The sequence below is a fragment of the Jatropha curcas genome, chromosome 10, assembly GCF_041381405.1.
Source record: "Jatropha curcas cultivar XTBG-Jc1 chromosome 10, XTBG_Jcur_1.0, whole genome shotgun sequence".
Classification (NCBI taxonomy): Eukaryota; Viridiplantae; Streptophyta; class Magnoliopsida; order Malpighiales; family Euphorbiaceae; genus Jatropha; species Jatropha curcas.
The window spans coordinates 18,013,887-18,031,481 of NC_143160.1; the positions used below are offsets into that span (position 1 = coordinate 18,013,887).

A 17,595-nucleotide genomic window follows, 5' to 3' on the forward strand; every position below is an offset into this window, starting at 1 on the left:
TTCATTCATGAACTCCATGTGTGATTTGGAAAGAGCAGTGAGGAGGTCATCATGAGATTTCTTTTCCGGAGGATGGAAACCAGGTGGTGCATTCAAGGCATTGTTAGGATTACCATAGGATAGGTTAGGATGGTTCCTTAACCTGTTGTCATATGAATTTGAATAAGGGTAATTCTTTCTTCCTTGATTCATCACATAGTTCACTTGTTCCAAAGTTTGTGGATTTAAAGAGTCCATGACACATTCTCCAATTCCATGTTGTCCATTGCACCTATCACAAATTTGCATGACAGAATTTACAGGATTAATAGTTAACATGTCCAATTTCCTTACCATGTTATCTACCTTGGCATTAAGTGCTGTAATGGCGTCTATTTCATAGACTCCTGCAGTTCTTCTCCTTTCGGTACTGTTTTGGTAATGGCAATTGCTTGCCATTTCCTCTATCAATTCATATGCTTCATCAATTCCTTTCTTTTCAAAGGATCCACCTGCAGCTGCATCTAAGGTAATTTTGATGTTAGGAGATAATGCATTATAGAAAGTTTGTACCTGTAACCACTTGGGTAAACTGTGATGGGGGCACTTTCTTAACAAGTCCTTAAATCTTTCCCAAGCTTCATACAAGCTCTCTTGATCATGATGAGCAAATGTCATTATCTCATTGCGCAACTTGGTGGTTTTGGAGGATGGAAAGAATTTAGCTAAGAATTTTTGAGCTAATTCATCCCATGTAGTAAAACTCCCAGCGGGACACGATTGTAACCAGGATCTTGCTTTATCCCTAAGAGTAAATGGAAAAAGTCTTAATTTGATTGCATCTTCAGAAACACCATTTTGTTTGAATGTGTCACAAATTTCCAAAAAATTGGTGATGTGAGCATTAGGATCTTCACTAGGCAAACCCCCATACTGGATCGAGGTAGAGAGCATTTGGATGATTGCGGGTTTAATTTCAAAGTTATTGGCTTCTACCCTAGGTCTAGTAATACTTGAGGTTGTCCCATTCAAATTTGGTGTGGTATAATCTCTCAAGGTATGGACCGGATGTTGAAGTGGTGGTCCAACTATGTTTTCGTTTATGTTTTCGTTTTCGTTGGCCATGTTCGCTTCTTGTTCGGGTTTTATTTCTCTTGCTTTTCTTGCAGCGTTGTGCCTACGAAAGGTCCTTTCAATTTCTGGGTCAAAGACTAGAGGTTCAGTCGTCCTTGATCTTCTTTGCATAAAACACCTGGAACAGCACTTAAAAGAAAATTAATAAAAACGAAAGAGTGTCTAAATTAATAACAGGGTAATTCGTATTGATATTGATACGCCAATCCCTGGCAACGGCGCCAAAAACTTGACAGCGTTTTTTGCAAGTGTACGAAATCGCAACAAGTAGTATAGAGTAAGAAAGTATCGTATCCACAGGGATTGTTTATCAATTACCAAAATTATGTTAACCTATTATTATTTAGATGACGATAAAGGAGATTCGCTGTAAGGTAAATAAAATTTAAAGTAAAAATAGAAGAGATCAAACACAAAATTCAAGTGAAAAGAAATCAGAGGATTAAGCTACTAGGGAATTTGATTTCACTTAATTCTATCCAGCTTCTTCTATTAGTTCATTAATCAATTTTAATTGTTCAAGTAGGAGAACAACCCTAAAGTCACTAACAAGCTCTCCCGATTTATTGTTAGTTATTCTAATCCAATTTAATCACCTATCTTAATAGTGAAATTAAACATGAATCAGATCATTAGGTTTTATGGTTGTTTTATGAATTCACAACTTAATACTTTATTAACTTATGAAAACCTCCTTTGAGTCAAACCATATAGCTTCCGCATCAAGTTATTATTCTCAAGCAAATTATTATCTTTTTCATATCAATAACCCTTCTCCCGAATGTAATTATTGAAATAATTCAATCCAGGGGAAAATTTCTGCCTGGACGCCTTAAGCACAATAATAAGTTATAACAAGAACAAGGAAGAATAAATCTAATATTATAAACTGGAATCGAATTAAGTTACATCAATTCCCTAGTATAAGAGTTTAGCTAGACATAGTAATTAAATTAAACTCAATCATACTTGAATCATTCATCATAATTAAAGACAATAAAGAAAGAAACAAGATGAAGGGTTTAGAATAAAAACTGTATCACAACTATGTTGATGGCTTCCTTGAATCATGGCACAATTCTTTGATGCTTGAAATCTTGAGAGAAAGAAAGAATTATGTAAGGAAATTGCATAAAAAATGAGATCCCCTACTATGAGAAGTTCCTCCCTTTATATAGAGATCCTGAAGGCAAGTCTGACTTCTTTTAGGAAAAATAGAATCCTTATTTAGCACAAAATCCTTTATAGGAGATCATAACTGTTTAGGCTCTTGATTTCTTCTTGATTAGGACTCCTTTTTCTTCAAGAATAGGTCCAGGTCTTGTTTAGTGTGTTTAGGAAACTCCCTGAAGTCGGCCCATGTGAGAAAGGCTTGATTTGCGTGTTAAATTCACGCTGGTTCCGCCTGGGCAGCACGGGCGTGCTGCATGGCACGGGCTGGGCGTGCTGTAGTCTGGAGGTCTGGCTAGTGAAGCACGGGGCGTGCTAGGTAGCACGGGCTAGTGAAGTACTGAGACACGGGCGTGCTACAGAGCACAGGCAGGGCGTGCTCTTCTCTGGAAGTCAGTCTAGAGTTGCCATGGGCGTGCTATGCTTGACACGCCCTGGTCCCATTGTAGCACGGGCGTGCCTTTTGACACACCCTGGCCGTGCTCTCTTCTATCTCTCCTTTGGTTTACTTGGCTTCTAGCACGGGCGTGCCTTCCAGCACGGGCTGGGCGTGCTAGAAGCTGAGTGCCTTGCATTCTAAAGTTCTTTTCTGCGCCAAATTTCTGCAATTTTCTCTTAGATCAAGCGGATTAAAGACCAAGGAAGCTTTTAAACACAATTATACTAAAAGTGATTTAAAATTAAATTAAAGAAGTAAAAACTTACTAAAATTCTAATAAAAACTATATTAAAAACACTATAAAATTTACACTTATCACTCGGCGGCGGGGCCACCGGTGGCCGCCGGCGGCCGGCGGCTCGTGACGCGGAACCCAATGAAAATAAATTTCATGAACTCAATGACAAGTTTTGGAAGAGATCAAAGATCTAGAATAAACTCCCCTCTATGGCACCCAAAGCTTAAAGAAGCAAGAACACCAATAATAGAGTAAAAGAATAAGATAAACGCCACAAAGAATTGATAAGTTTACCTTGATTCTTGATGCAATTAGAAGAATGCAATCTCACACTCTCTAAAAACATGAACACGCCTAAGCATGAAGAAGTAGTCTTTAATTCATTGAATAATTGATAAATAATTACAAAATAACAAGCTATTTATACTAATCTAAGAGGTCCAGATCCTTAAAGGATTTAGAGTTAGCTAAGGAGTAGGATTTAGCAAATCTAAACCAACTAAGGATAAGACTTAACAAAAATCATAACAACTTAAGGATTTGGAGATCTAATCCAAATCCACTAAAGATTGACTAAATCTAATCAAAATAAGGCTAACTAATCAAGGGTGGTTGAAATATTGGAGGCCCAACCCATTAACAAAGCAAAAACTCAAAAATAACTAACTAATATTTGAGAGGCAGGGAGTTGCACGGTCCAGGGCGTGCCAAGGCGCACGGGCGTGCGCGCAGGTATGTGTGTTCCTTGCGAGAGGCAGAGAAGTGCACGGCCTGGGGCGTGCTGACTGGCACGGGCGTGCGCGCATGCATGAGTTTCCCTTGCGAGAGGCAGTAGAGTGCACGGTCTGGGGCGTGCTATCTTGCACGGGCGTGCTTCTACAAGCCTTCAAGTCAAAGTGAGAAACTTAGGTGTTTCTTCAAGTTCTTCATAGCACTTGTTGAAAGCAAGGTCATGGAGCTCTTGTGTGATTTGCCCTTGAATGTATAAGGACATGGTTGCTCCATACTTCTTTGCACGGCTCCTTGTAATTGGTCCACTAGGAAGTGCTAATGGATTGCCATTGTTGTGGCCCTTGTTCCCTTGAGCTTCATAGGTGGTTGGTGGTAGTGGATCCGTATCATCCCCCCCTTCTTTAAAAAGATTTGTCCTCAAATCTGCATCCATGTCAAAGGGAGACAAATCACTAATATTGAAATTTGCAGAAACAGCATACTCACCTGGCAAGTCTATTTTGTAGGCATTGTCATTGATGCGCTCTAAGACTTGGAATGGACCATCTCCACGTGCATCTAGCTTACTTTTCCTTTGGTTGGGAAATCTTTCCTTGCGAAAGTGTACCCAAACCCAATCACCTGGCATAAGCACTAATTTCTTCCTGCCCTTGTTGGCTTTATCAGCATATTGTTTGTTCCTCTTTTCTATGTTGGCTCTAGCCTTCTCATGTAAAGACTTCACCAATTCTGCCTTTTTCTCACCATCTAGATTAGAAAGTTCATTCAAAGGTAAAGGAATAAGATCTAATACAGTTGGTGGATTAAAGCCATAAACAAGTTCAAATGGACTAAAACCTGAGGTAGAATGTATGCTACGATTATATGCAAACTCAATAAATGGTAAACATTCTTCCCAAGTTTTCAAGTTCTTACCCACAATGGCATGAAGCAATGTTCCTAAGGTTCTATTCACAACTTCAGTTTGTCCATCTGTTTGTGGATGACAAGTTGTAGAATAAAGCAATTTAGTTCCAAGCTTACCCCACAAAACTCTCTAAAAGTGTGAAAGGAACTTTGCATCCCTATCGGAAACTATAGTTCTTGGTACCCCATGCAATCTTACCACTTCTTTAAAGAATAGATCAGCAATATTATTGGCATCATCAGTTTTATGACAAGGAATGAAATGAGCCATCTTGCTAAATCTATCAACAACAACAAATATGCTATCTTTACCACGTTTAGTCCTAGGTAATCCAAGTACAAAGTCCATAGATATATCAATCCAAGGAGAACTAGGAACAGGTAAAGGCATGTATAATCCATGAGGCATAGACTTAGATTTGGCCTGTTTACAAGTAATACAAGAGTTACAAACCCTTTCTACATCTTTAATCATGTGAGGCCAATAAAAATGTTCATTTAACATATCATAAGTCTTATGTACCCCAAAGTGTCCCATCAATCCCCCACTATGAGATTCAAGCACAAGCAATTCACGCATAGAACATTTAGGCACACAAAGTTTGCTGCCCTTAAACAAATAACCATCATGTCTATAGAACTTATCAAATGCTCCATGCTCACATGCTACATATATGTTGCCAAAATCTGAATCATTCACATACAATTCTTTAACATACTCAAATCCAAGCAATTTAGAACTAAGAGCAGTAATTAGAGTATATCTCCTTGATAATGCATCAGCAACAACATTGTCTTTTCCATGCTTGTATTTAATCACATATGGAAATTGTTCAATAAATTCAACCCACTTACCATGTCTTTTATTGAGCTTACCTTGACCCTTCAAGTGTTTTAGGGCCTCATGGTCAGTATGGATGACAAACTCTTTAGGTAATAAGTAGTGTTGCCAAACATGTAAAGTTCTTACCAAGGCATAAAGCTCTTTGTCATAGGTTGAATAGTTGAGTTGTGCTCCATTCAACTTTTCACTAAAGTAGGCAATTGGCTTCTTTTCTTGCATTAGGACAGCCCCAATTCCCACTCCAGAAGCATCACACTCAATCTCAAAAGTATTCTCAAAATTAGGCAAAGAAAGTATAGGTGCAGAAGTTAACTTCCCTTTTAGTGTTTCGAATGCCCTTTGTTGCTCTTCTCCCCACTTGAATCCAACTTCCTTTTTGATTATTTCTGTTAGTGGTGCTGCAATTGAAGAGAAATCTTTAACAAACCTTCTATAGAAGCTCGCCAACCCATGAAAACTCCTAACTTCAGAAACTGATTTGGGAGTTGGCCACTCTTTGATAGCTTTCACTTTCTCCTCATCTACTTCAATACCCTGTGCACTCACAATAAAACCAAGAAATACAAGTCTATCTATACAAAATGTGCATTTGTTAAGTTTAGCATACAACTTTTCTGTCCTCAAAGTTTGTAACACTATCCTAACATGCTCAATATGATCATGAAGAGACTTGCTATAGATGAGTATATCATCAAAGTATACAACCACAAACTTTCCTAAGAAGGCACGCAATACATGGTTCATAAGCCTCATAAATGTACTTGTGAACACTCAAATTTTGAGGCTCAAAAGCCTATTTTCTTCCGGACTGCGAACAGTCCGGCCGGACCGGAGGCCTTTCGGAAAGTTCACCGAAAATATGCCAATATGGTACTTCAAACGTCCGGAAAATTACGAGGATCACGGAACTGGTCTCGGAATATTTTTTGGAGGTCCAGAACTCCCGGAAAAGCCCCCGGAGTGAACTTGCCTGCCCCGGTGGCTCAGCCACCGGAGCCAGCCGCCGAGCTGGCGGCCCATCCCGGCGGCTGAGCCGCCGGGAAGGTCGCCGACCCGGCGGCTCGGCTGCGGAAAGGCCGCCGAGTCGGCGGCCCATCCCGGCGGCCTATCCGGGCGGCCCAGCCGCCGGGCGGGCCGCCGAGACCCGACGGCCCGACCGCCGGAAGGGCCGCCGAGACCCGGCGGCCTATCCGGGCGGCCCAGCAGCCGGGCGGGCCGCCGACGGACCTGCGGCCCGCCCCCCGACCGCCGGAAGGGCCGCCGGGCGGGCCGCCAAGCCGGCGGTCCATCCGGCGGCCCGGCCGGCGACCCGGCCACCGGAAACAGTCCGTTTTGCGCCTATAAATACAGGCCTCGGGCCTCCTGTTTTCGACACAGTCTGTATTGACGGACGCTCCTTCTCCCTCTCGCTCCTTGCGATTCTTTACTGCTTTTTTGCATTTTAATTTAGCTTTTATTGCTTTCTTTCTTTGTTAAGTGGTCATTAAAATTAAATTAATTAATTTCTCTTAACGAGGAGCTTAACCTGGAGTTAAGAAGTGGCCGTCGACTAAATCAGGTACACAAAACTAAACTCTGTCTTTTTTAATTTTAGCATTTCATGCATGCTTCTTTTCTACTCCTCTTAAATTCTATAACTGCATAAATGCATTCATACCATTAACTAGGCAAATAAATTGCCTCAATTAAATAAATTTAAGCTAAATACCCGGTTAATTAATGATCGTGGTATTAAAGCTTAAATTCGACAATATTGGCTAAAAGCCTAGTTAATCAATAACTATGGTGAAATTGCCTTTATTTCGAACAAGTTTTGGCTTAAGTCTAATTAATCAATAATTGTGACTAAAAGGCCCTAATTAAACACTTTTTCTTATTATGGCAATAAATTGCCTATAATTCAATTTAATTAATCACTTTAGGCAAACAAATTGCCCGTAAGTGAAAATTAATCTTTTTAAAACGACCAATCGCTTAAATCAAAAATTTGGCTAAAAGCCTTTGATTAATCACTTTAGGCAAACAAATTGCCTATAAGTGAAGATTAACCCTTTTTTTTTGCAGCGACAAATCGCTTAAATTAAATTTCTTTGGCTAAAAGCCTTCAAACAATTTTTTGGCAAATAAACTGCCTTAAATCAATCAACTTTGGCGACAATCGCCCAATTAGCATCATTTGGCAAATTAATTGCCTAAACTAATATTTTGGCTTTAAAAGCCTTAAAACAATTTCGTTTTGGCACCAATGCCTTAAAAATCAATCTTTTGGCAAGAATAAGCCCAAATTAAATTCTTTTGGCTAAAAGCCTCAAAATCAACATTTTGGCACCAAGTGCCTAAATCCTTCAACCTTTTTGGCAAAATGCCTAAACAAAATGCACAAAGCATACACACACTCATGCATAAAGCATCCCATTCAAAGCCCTCTAAAAGAGGCCTATCGAACTACGTTGACTTTGATCTTCCATTCAAACGGAAGTACGTAGGCACGTTCGGGATCTAACCCCGGGCGGCAAGTCGAATCACATAAACATCTTTTTCATTGGTCTAAATTATTTCATCTTCCTTGCAAAACATTCATTCTTAGGTTAGTTTCATCAGCATGACATAGTCTCGGGATCCACCTCGGGTTCGAAGACCATGCCTTAGACATTGGGCTAATTAATCTAGTAACTAGGTTAATTAAAATTGGAGTCACTTAGGGTTTTTCCTAGTTTACCCTAAAACAATTAAACAAGGTGGCGACTCATACATCCACGTGCATTTCTTCCTTTAGTCACATGCATTCACATGACCATGACATTTTGGGGAGGGGTTCACACACGTGCATTTCTTCCTTAGTCACATGCATTCATATGCCTATGACATTTTGGGGAGGGGTTCACAGTTTGGCGACTCTGCTGGGGAAGAGTAATGCAATCATTTTGCATAAAGTGGACTACCATTGTTGTGTAAACTAACCTGTCCTTCTTTAGGGCATTATTTTACAATACTTTGTTTTGCAGGGTACCTTAGCACAAATCAAGTATTCTTTCTTTAAGAATATGAGATGAGGAATTTAAACTCAAGTTGTACAAATTGATTAAGACATTTTAATTTGTTGATTTATTTGCACGAATTGAGAATCCTTTTCTCCATTGCATAAAAAATGAATTTCAAATGAATTTCTTCTCTCTCTGTTCAAACTTCTGAGTCTGGATAGCAAGTAGCGCTGATCGGCAGGTCTCCTTGATTATGTCGACGGACAGCCAAAGCGTCCTCCCTGTTGCCGCAAACCATCCCTAATCCTTTTGGGGATGGCCTATGGGCATGCGTACCGTTGGACCCACGCGAAACTCTTTGTTTCACATGTGGTTAGGTATATCCATGCTCAAGGCTCAAGGGTCCCTTTATAAGCCTATTCTCTATTTGTGTCATAGCCTATAGGACCTATCCTTTAGGACTGTATGCACCCAATGATGAAAATCATATCATAAACAGATTATGGTGTGTTGTTGTGCGCATTCATGGCATATCATAAACATTTGGGTAAACACAAAGAGAGCAGAAAACACCTTTTATCTTCAATCATGCACAGTTGGACAAAGAGTCAATCTACCTCATATCACTCCCCTGATACACCAAACACTATACCTAATCCAACTACCCTTGTACTTTCAGGTGCCCCCTGTTCAAGTGCTAGCCACACCTACAGTGCTATCACCAACTTCACCAGCTTCACCAGCTACACCGGTTACACCTACGACTCCTGCAACTTTACCTTCACCAATGGCATCACTGTCTGACATCCAAAACCTCATTGAACAACTGGAGGCTAGAATGGAGGCCAGAATGAATGAGGCATTGGCCGCTCAAAGGGCTGCCCTGATAGCTGAATTGGGGAATGGTAATGGTAACGGAAATGGGGCCTCGGCCGGAGGAAGTGGGCCTGCCGCTTCCAATCAGGGTCCTGCTGCTGCTGAACCTACAAACCCTGCCTTGAACTTGGATGCCGTACCCTCCAAAACTGCTTCTGAGCTGGAAGCTCAGAGAATGAGAGAGAAGCTAGAGCTTTTAGAAAGGTCAGTCACTGCCCTCAAGACCCATAAGGAAGTGGTGGACATGGACTCCTTGTCTTTGTTCCCTGAAGCCAGATTACCAACTAAGTTCAAAATGCCCAACATGGACAAGTTTGATGGAACCACTTGTCCTAAAACTCACCTGAAGATGTATGTGGGTGCCCTTAACCCATTTGGATTGAGCAGTGAGCTCCTTGCTCAGTTGTTCCAACAATCTCTCACCGGTGCTGCATTGAGATGGTTTGTCAGCTTAGATCGGTCTAAGATGAAGACCTGGGAGGATATCTGTAATGCATTTAATTCCCAGTATCACTACAACATGGAGGTGGATGTTACCCGAAGGGAATTAGAGACTACTAAGCAGAAAAATAATGAACCTTTTTCCTCGTTCCTTATGAGGTGGAGGGCCAAGGCCGCCCAAATGATTAACCGACCTTCAGAACAAGAACAGGTAGACATAATAATAAAGAATCTGCAACCTGTCTACCAACAACGGTTACAAACCCAGTACTTGCCAACGTTTCAGTTGCTCATTGCTACTGCTACGAAGGTAGAAGACCTGATCCAAATGGGGCAACTGAAAGACGACGCAGGAACCTCTAAGTACAAGAAACCCAGCCAAGCTGGCAAAGTCCACGAAGTGGCAAGCATTACCCCCACTAACCCGTTACGTGTGGGGAACATGAGAAATGGCAGCCAGTCAAGAAGAACATACACTGATCTCGGGATGCCAATCCTTTTGGTTTTTCGAGAAGCTGTCAAAGCAAATTACATCAAGCCTTTGGAAGCAAGGCCCCCACCAAATCCTTTACCAAGGAATTACAAAGCAGATGAATACTGTGAATACCATCAGGGGTACGGGCATAAGACTAAAGCGTGTTGGACGCTTAGGAACCGCATACAAGATCTGGTGGACAATGGCTCAATCATCTCGAGAAGTAAACCAAACATTAGTACTAACCCCTTACCAAATCATGGGGTAAATGCTATTATAGATGACCAGGAACTGATCGATCCTTTTGAACTGTTCCTAGAGATGAATAACATATGTGTCCTGGATCTGAACGACCTAAGTGAAGAGGTCGATGCTATTACTAGGAGCGGGAGACAGTATGAGCCACTGGTTTTGGATAAAATCCACAACAAGCCCTACCAGAGGGCAGAGGAGCCAAAAGAGGACCCGGTACTCTTACAATTGAAAAAGACACAAGCTAGGGTATCAATCTGGGAACTGTTGGCAGCATCCTTTCCTCATCGCCAAGCTCTTTGCAAGGCTTTGAGCCAATTACAGACGTCAGTGGAGGTTAGCCCTGAAGTACTAGTCTCCACCCTCACCCAGTCATCCAAAGTACAAAGCATCGGGTTTTCTGATGAGGACCTGCCTAAAGAGGGAGGCAGTCATAATAATGCTCTGTATGTCACGGTCCAGACCAGAGACAAAACGGTGCCCATGGTTCTCATTGACAATGGGTCAGCTCTGAATATCTGTCCACTAAGGGTAGCCAGCTGCTTAGGGTTGGAGGAAACAGACTTCACTCCATCAGATCAAATAGTGAAAGCATACGACAGTACCCGGAGGGAAGTATTGGGGGTTGCCACACTGAAATTAACAGTTGGGCCAACTGTGATGGAAGTTCCGTTTCAGGTAATTGATGTACCAACTAGCTTTAATCTGCTTCTAGGTAGACCATGGATACACCACACCAAGGCAATACCCTCGTCCTTGCACCAAAAGGTCAAGTTTCCCTATGAAGATAAAGTTGTCACCATCCAAGGGGATGACTACAATCAGCTGAAAAAGCCAAAGGGCCAGCCTCTCTTTGAGGTCAGTCCTGAAACTGCCAACCTACCTCTCTCAGGATTTCAGTATGACACCGTGCAATGCATAGAGGGAAATCCTGCCAATTCTCGAATTCTCTTTGATTTCGGGACAGTACAGATAAACTGCATAGTGCCTCTGATGCTGAAGATGTCCTACCTGCCAGGAATGATTATGGCAAGGTCAGGAAAAACATACCCTGCACTGCAGGCCTGGGAGTGTCCGGTAAATGAAGGAACTTATGGACTGGGTTATGAGCCTACCGAGGAAGACCGCGCTGAAAGGATAAGGCGAAGGAAGAAGGGAGGCATACAAATGCGGCCATATCATCTGACTTTGAATGGCTATTTCTGTAAACCGGGAGAAACAATTCCTTATTGTGGCTTCCCGGAGCCATTCCCCTGCCCGACTGCTAAGAAGATGCTGCCTGGGTTAGAAGTATTTGCCGATGTCTGGGGCAACGGGCCCGAAACCATCACTACACTGGAAATCGAAGACTTCATGCAGCCTAGTCTCTTTGATGAGGTTGCAGTCATCACAGGAAATGACGGGAATCAAGATCTGCTCAGCCTGATCAAGCCGAACAGAGGGCCTCTTACCAATTGGTACGTCGAGGAGGAGCGCACTGCTGATAAACCCCTTCCCGAGTCAAACCTAGCACCAGAGTCCATAGTCAAGTCCTGTATTGAGTCTGAGTCTGAGTCGGAAACCGAGTCAAGAACCAGTTCCACTTCTGAGTCGTCAGTGTCAGATCTAGAAGATCCAGATGTCAAATTCGATGTAACCTTTGAAGACGATTCCGTCATATGTAATAAAGGCCTGCAAATTCTTGATTACCCCGTGTGTTTATTTTTCCAAGCATTTCCAAGCAAAAATAATCAGATAAATGAAGTAAAAAATGAAAAAGTAAAAATAGTAATCGGCAAAGAAGAAAATGAACACACATACATTGCATCTGATTGCATGAACAGGGAACAGGTCAGTGAATGTTTGAAGAAATTTGCTGATTGTTTTATGTGGAGGGCCAGTGACATCACGGGAATTGACCCAGCAATAGTGGTGCACAAAATTCCAGTATATCCAGAGGCTAAGCCAGTGAAGCAAAAGCTAAGGAGGCTAAAGACGGAGTGGTCCTTGAAGATCAAGGAGGAAGTAGCTAAGCAATTGGAAAACAAGTTCATAGAACCCATTGCCTACCCGACTTGGTTAGCAAACATAGTGCCAGTTCCTAAGAAGGATGGAAAGGTGCGAATGTGTGTGGATTACCGGGACTTGAACAAAGCATGTCCGAAGGACGATTTTCCCCTGCCACATATCGATCTATTGGTGGACCGAATGGCTGGACATGAGATGGTCTCCTTGACTGATCTCGCAGTCGGATATAACCAAATAATGATGCATCCGCCAGACAAAGAGAAGACGGCATTCATCACAGAATGGGGGACTTACTGTTACAGGGTTATGCCTTTTGGGCTCAAAAATGCCGGGGCAACTTACCAAAGAATGGCAACGACCATCTTCCACGATATGATTCACAAAGAGGTAGAAGTGTATGTGGATGATATGGTGGTTAAATAAAAAACAACTGAAGACCATACAACAGCACTTGAGAAGTTCTTCTTTAGACTTCGAAAGTACAACCTAAAGCTCAATCCAGCAAAGTGCCTCTTTGGAGCTACATCTGGAGTGTTTCTGGGGCATTTGGTCAGTCACAAGGGCATAGAAATTGATCCGTCGAAAGCCAAGGCCATTTTAGGAATGCCAGCACCACGGACCGAGAAGGAAGTGCGAGGTTTTCTGGGTAGGCTACAATACATCAGTCGGTTCATCAATCAGTTGGCTGATACTTGTGGTCCTATTTTCAAACTACTCAGGAAAGGAGTAGCGGTCAAATGGAACGAGGATTGTCAGAAAGCTTTTGATCAAGTCAAGCAATACCTGCTATCCCCACTAGTTTTACAACCACCAAGGCTAGGAAAGCCTTTGCTATTGTACCTATCAGTGACAGAAGAAGCTATGGGTGCAATGTTAGCTCAGCAAGCAGAAGATACAAGGGTAGAAAATGCCGTGTATTACCTCAGCAAGAGGATGCTAGAATACGAATTGAAATATAATAAAATAGAGAAGCTGTGTTTGGCTCTGGTCTGGGCATGTACAAAGCTGCAGCATTACCTCTCATCTTACACTACGCACGTTATTTCTGAATCGAACCCCTTGAAATTCCTTATGGAGAGGCCGGTTCTAGACTGTAAGATGGCTAAGTGGGTGTCAGTGCTCGCAGCCTATGACCTGAAATTTGTACAAAGAAAGGCAGTGAAGGGCGGAGCCTTAGCTGATCAATTAGCGGAATTACCGGTCGAAGACCAAATGCCGGAGGTGGAATTTCCCGATGAGGACTTGTTGAGCTTGGAAAGCGAAGCCTGGGAGATGTACTTCGATGGGGCTTCGAACTATCATGGAAATGGGGTTGGAGTTGTATTCAAAACTCCCTGTGGAGAATACATCCCAATTGCAGTTAAACTAGATTTCGCTTGCACCAACAACGAAGCCGAATATGAAGCTTGCATCAAGGGGTTAGAAGCGGCCCTTGAAAAGGAAATAAAATTCCTCAGGGTTTTCGGAGATTCCAACCTAATAGTCTCCCAAGCCCTAAGGAAATGGAAGATTAAAGAAGAACGTTTGGTTCCTTACCTACAACGTTTGGACGAATTGGCTCAGCAGTTTGAGGAGTTATCGTTCCACTACCTGCCGCGAGCCAAGAATCAGTTTGCCGATGCCCTAGCTACTTTGGCCTCCATGGTTAATATAGAGGGAGACCAAGTCATTCGACCTCTGACAGTCCGGCTACAGAAACAGCCAGCACACGTTATGAATTTGGTGGATGACAAGCCTTGGTACTGGGATATACAGAATTATCTTCAGGGTGAAGCCTATCCGGAGGGATCCACTAAAACTGATCAACGGACATTGAGACAGTTAGCATCTGGATATTTCCTTACTGAGGGAATTCTGTACAAAAGAAGTTGGAATGGCTTGCACCTGAGGTGCGTTGACGAAGAAGAGGCTCAAACCATCATGGATTCCTTACATAATGGGGAATCTGGTCCACACATGCATGGGACGGCCCTGGCTCGGAAAATTATGAACCTGGGTTATTACTGGTCAACTATGAACGAAGATTGCGTGAGGCACACACGGAAATGCCACGAGTGTCAAATCTTCGCTAAACTGCAAAGGCAGCCTCCGGTCAATCTGAATCCCATAGCCTCACCATGGCCTTTCGCAACTTGGGGCATAGACATAATTGGAAAGATCCATCCGAAGGCCTCTAATGGCCACCAATTTATCCTGGTTGCTGTTGATTATTTCACAAAGTGGATCGAGGCAGCCTCCTATTCGGTTTTGAATGCCAAGAAGGCAGCACAGTTCGTTCGTACCAACATCCTTTGTCGGTATGGAACACCATTCGAGATTATCACTGATAATGGATCTCATTTTCAAAATGAGTTTTCAGACCTGCTGAAGCGAAAGAAGATCCAGCATCATAAGTCCTCTCCCTACCGTCCACAAACAAACGGGGCCGTTGAGGCTGCAAACAAGGCCATAAAAGTCATTTTGCAGAAGACGGTGCAGAAGCATAGGGCATGGCACGAACAGTTACCATTTGCCTTGTGGGGATACAGGACCTCCATCAGAGCGCCCACCGGGGCAACCCCGTATTCCTTAGTGTATGGTATGGAAGCAGTGCTGCCTATTGAGCTGGAAGTTCAGTCGGCAAGAATCATCCGAGAAAGCCGGATCAGCGAAGCAGATTGGGCCGAGAATTATCATATGCAACTCTTGGGTATGGACGAAAAGCGATTGCGAGCAATCCACCAGATTCAAGTTTATCAAAGGAGGATAGCGCGGCATTTTAATAAGAAGGTTAAAAATCGGAAACTCGAAGAAGGTTGTTTGGTTCTGAAAGAAATTAGACAGCCAATCATAGACCCACGTGGGAAGTTCCGTCCTCATTGGGCTGGGCCCTATGTGTTGAAGAAGATATTATCCGGCGGAGCCGTCGTCTTGACTGATTTAGATGGTTTGGAATTTACAAATCCATGTAATTTAGATCAGTTGAAAAGATATTATGTGTGATCATTGCATGATGTAAATGAACTACATTAGGCCTGATTCTCTTTGGAAAAAAGAAATTATATATCGGAGATATGTAGGCAACCCTCATTGGGTGCGGTCTAAGCATTAGTAAAAAAAAAATCATCATTTCACAAATTTCATGCTTCTTTGCCAAAAAAAAGAGAAAAGGAAAATAAGAAAAAACCCGCTAAGTGGAAAACCCGAAAGGGCGACTTAGGCAAAAGTCGGGGCCCGCTAAGCTGAAAACCCGAAAGGGCAGCTTAGGGAAAAGTGGGTAGCTCGCTAAGCTGAAAACCCGAAAGGGCGGCTTAGGCAAAAATTAGAGCTTAAATAAATAAAGTTGGAAAATGCTTGGAAAGCTAAACAACATTCTCAATTTAAGCAATAAAGTCAAGAAAGTGAAAGAATCCAAAATAGCTAAGTCCAAGACAAAAGTATAAAACATACATCCAAAAATCCAAAATTCCAAATAAAGGTCAAACAACAATGAAAGTCCAAAAAGCCTATAGAAGTCTAGGCATCCCGTCGCCTCCGTGGGGCGGCATCCTCTGAGTCTCCTATCTGCCCAACCTCGCCGGTCCGAGGAGCCAACACAATCTCCTCACCAGTCCCAACCTCATCCTCAGCATCAGCCTGAACCCAACCTTCGAGTACGCTCAGCAGTGCAGTCCTCCTTGGTCTCTCAATTGGCCAGACAGTAGTAATGAACCAAGCCCGATACTCAGGAGAAGTCTGAACACTGGCAGGGTTAGGCAAAGGCCTAACCATTTGATGATCTCTTACCCAAGCCCTAAGGACAGCTCGGTTAACACCTGGAGTGATGGCCGAATCAGCTGAAAAGTCATCCATAACCGGAACAGTTTGATCTATCCCCATTTGTCTCAAAACGTGCAAAGCGCAGTACCAAGTACAATGGGTGAGGCCCAGAAGATAAACCCGAGAATGGCGAAAGCTGACCTGGATGAAACGGGTAACATTGTACCAAGGAACGAACCACAATATCTCATCGGGGCCCAACTCAATCAGCCATGAAGTCCATGCATCAGTAGAAGGGCGTGTGATCAAGATCCTCCGGGTACGATACTGAGAAGGATTGTAGGGTAAAAGAGTAGGAGCGGCAACCACTTGGAGATGGTCCCTCAACCATACCTGAGTAATGGATCCTTTCTGTTACAATGAAATAATAAAAGGAAAAGGAAATGGGAAAGATAGTAAGGGGAAATACCTGGAGGATGATGGGAGAGACTGTCCATTCCTCAAACCCTAAAGCAGCCCTGTCGAGGCTCCTAATAGTCTCTGCCAGTACGAGACCACCGATGCAACCCATGTCTTCCATTTGCCAAACCATAGGGCAAAGGCACAGATCCCCGAAGCCTGGGTCCCGGTTAAACAAGAAGCCAGCCAACAAACAGAAAACTAAAGCCCGCATCCTCAGCCTCATCCGGTCTGGGTCATCTGGTTGAGCCTCTGAGAACTCATCAATCAGGGGCAGCAGGATCGCTTTCTGGTCATTAACGATCATAGCTCTAGCTTGGGGCCGGCTGAATCGAAACAGGGTCTCAAACGATCTAATATACCCAGCTTTTATCTCATGCCTGACCAAAGGGGCATTAGGGTCACATCCCACAATGGCACAAAACTCCTCAAAAAGAGGGCACATCTCTTCCATCATAGCCCCGAACCGGAAAACGTGGGCCTCAGGGTCCCAAAATCTAATGCAGGCCCTCAAAAAATCCCAATCAATTACCACACCTCTGAGAGTAATGGCAGGAGAAAGACCGTACCTCCCCAGATTGATCTTTTCAACTTTGGAGAGACTCCTAGTCCAGCTGTGCATGCTATGGTTATAGAAGGGATTCATTGTTCTTTTCTTTTTTGTTTTATGTTATCTTTCCTAAAAAGAAAAATGATAAATAAATAAAAATAATGAAAGACTAAAAAAAAATAAAAATAAAAATAAAGAAAAAAAAATAAAAAAAATAAAAACTGACCGAAATTGGATTTTCTGGCACAGAATTCGAGAAGAGAAGAGAGTAAAAAAAAAAAGGGCTGAAATCCAGCTTTTATAGAAGGAAATTCAGAGTCGGTGGCCCGGCCCGGCCGCCGGGTCAGCGACCAAGCCGCCGAGCCGGCGGCCCG

General features: G+C 42.9%; 1 non-coding gene across 1 annotated transcript; it reads left to right on the forward strand.

Moving 5' to 3' along the window:
* The first annotated feature begins 569 nt into the window (after nt 1–569).
* LOC149493210 (small nucleolar RNA R71) lies at nt 570–675 on the forward strand. The gene has a single exon (XR_016318620.1). It is a non-coding gene; the product is annotated as a small nucleolar RNA R71 (small nucleolar RNA).
* Nucleotides 676–17,595: the final 16,920 nt, after the last annotated feature.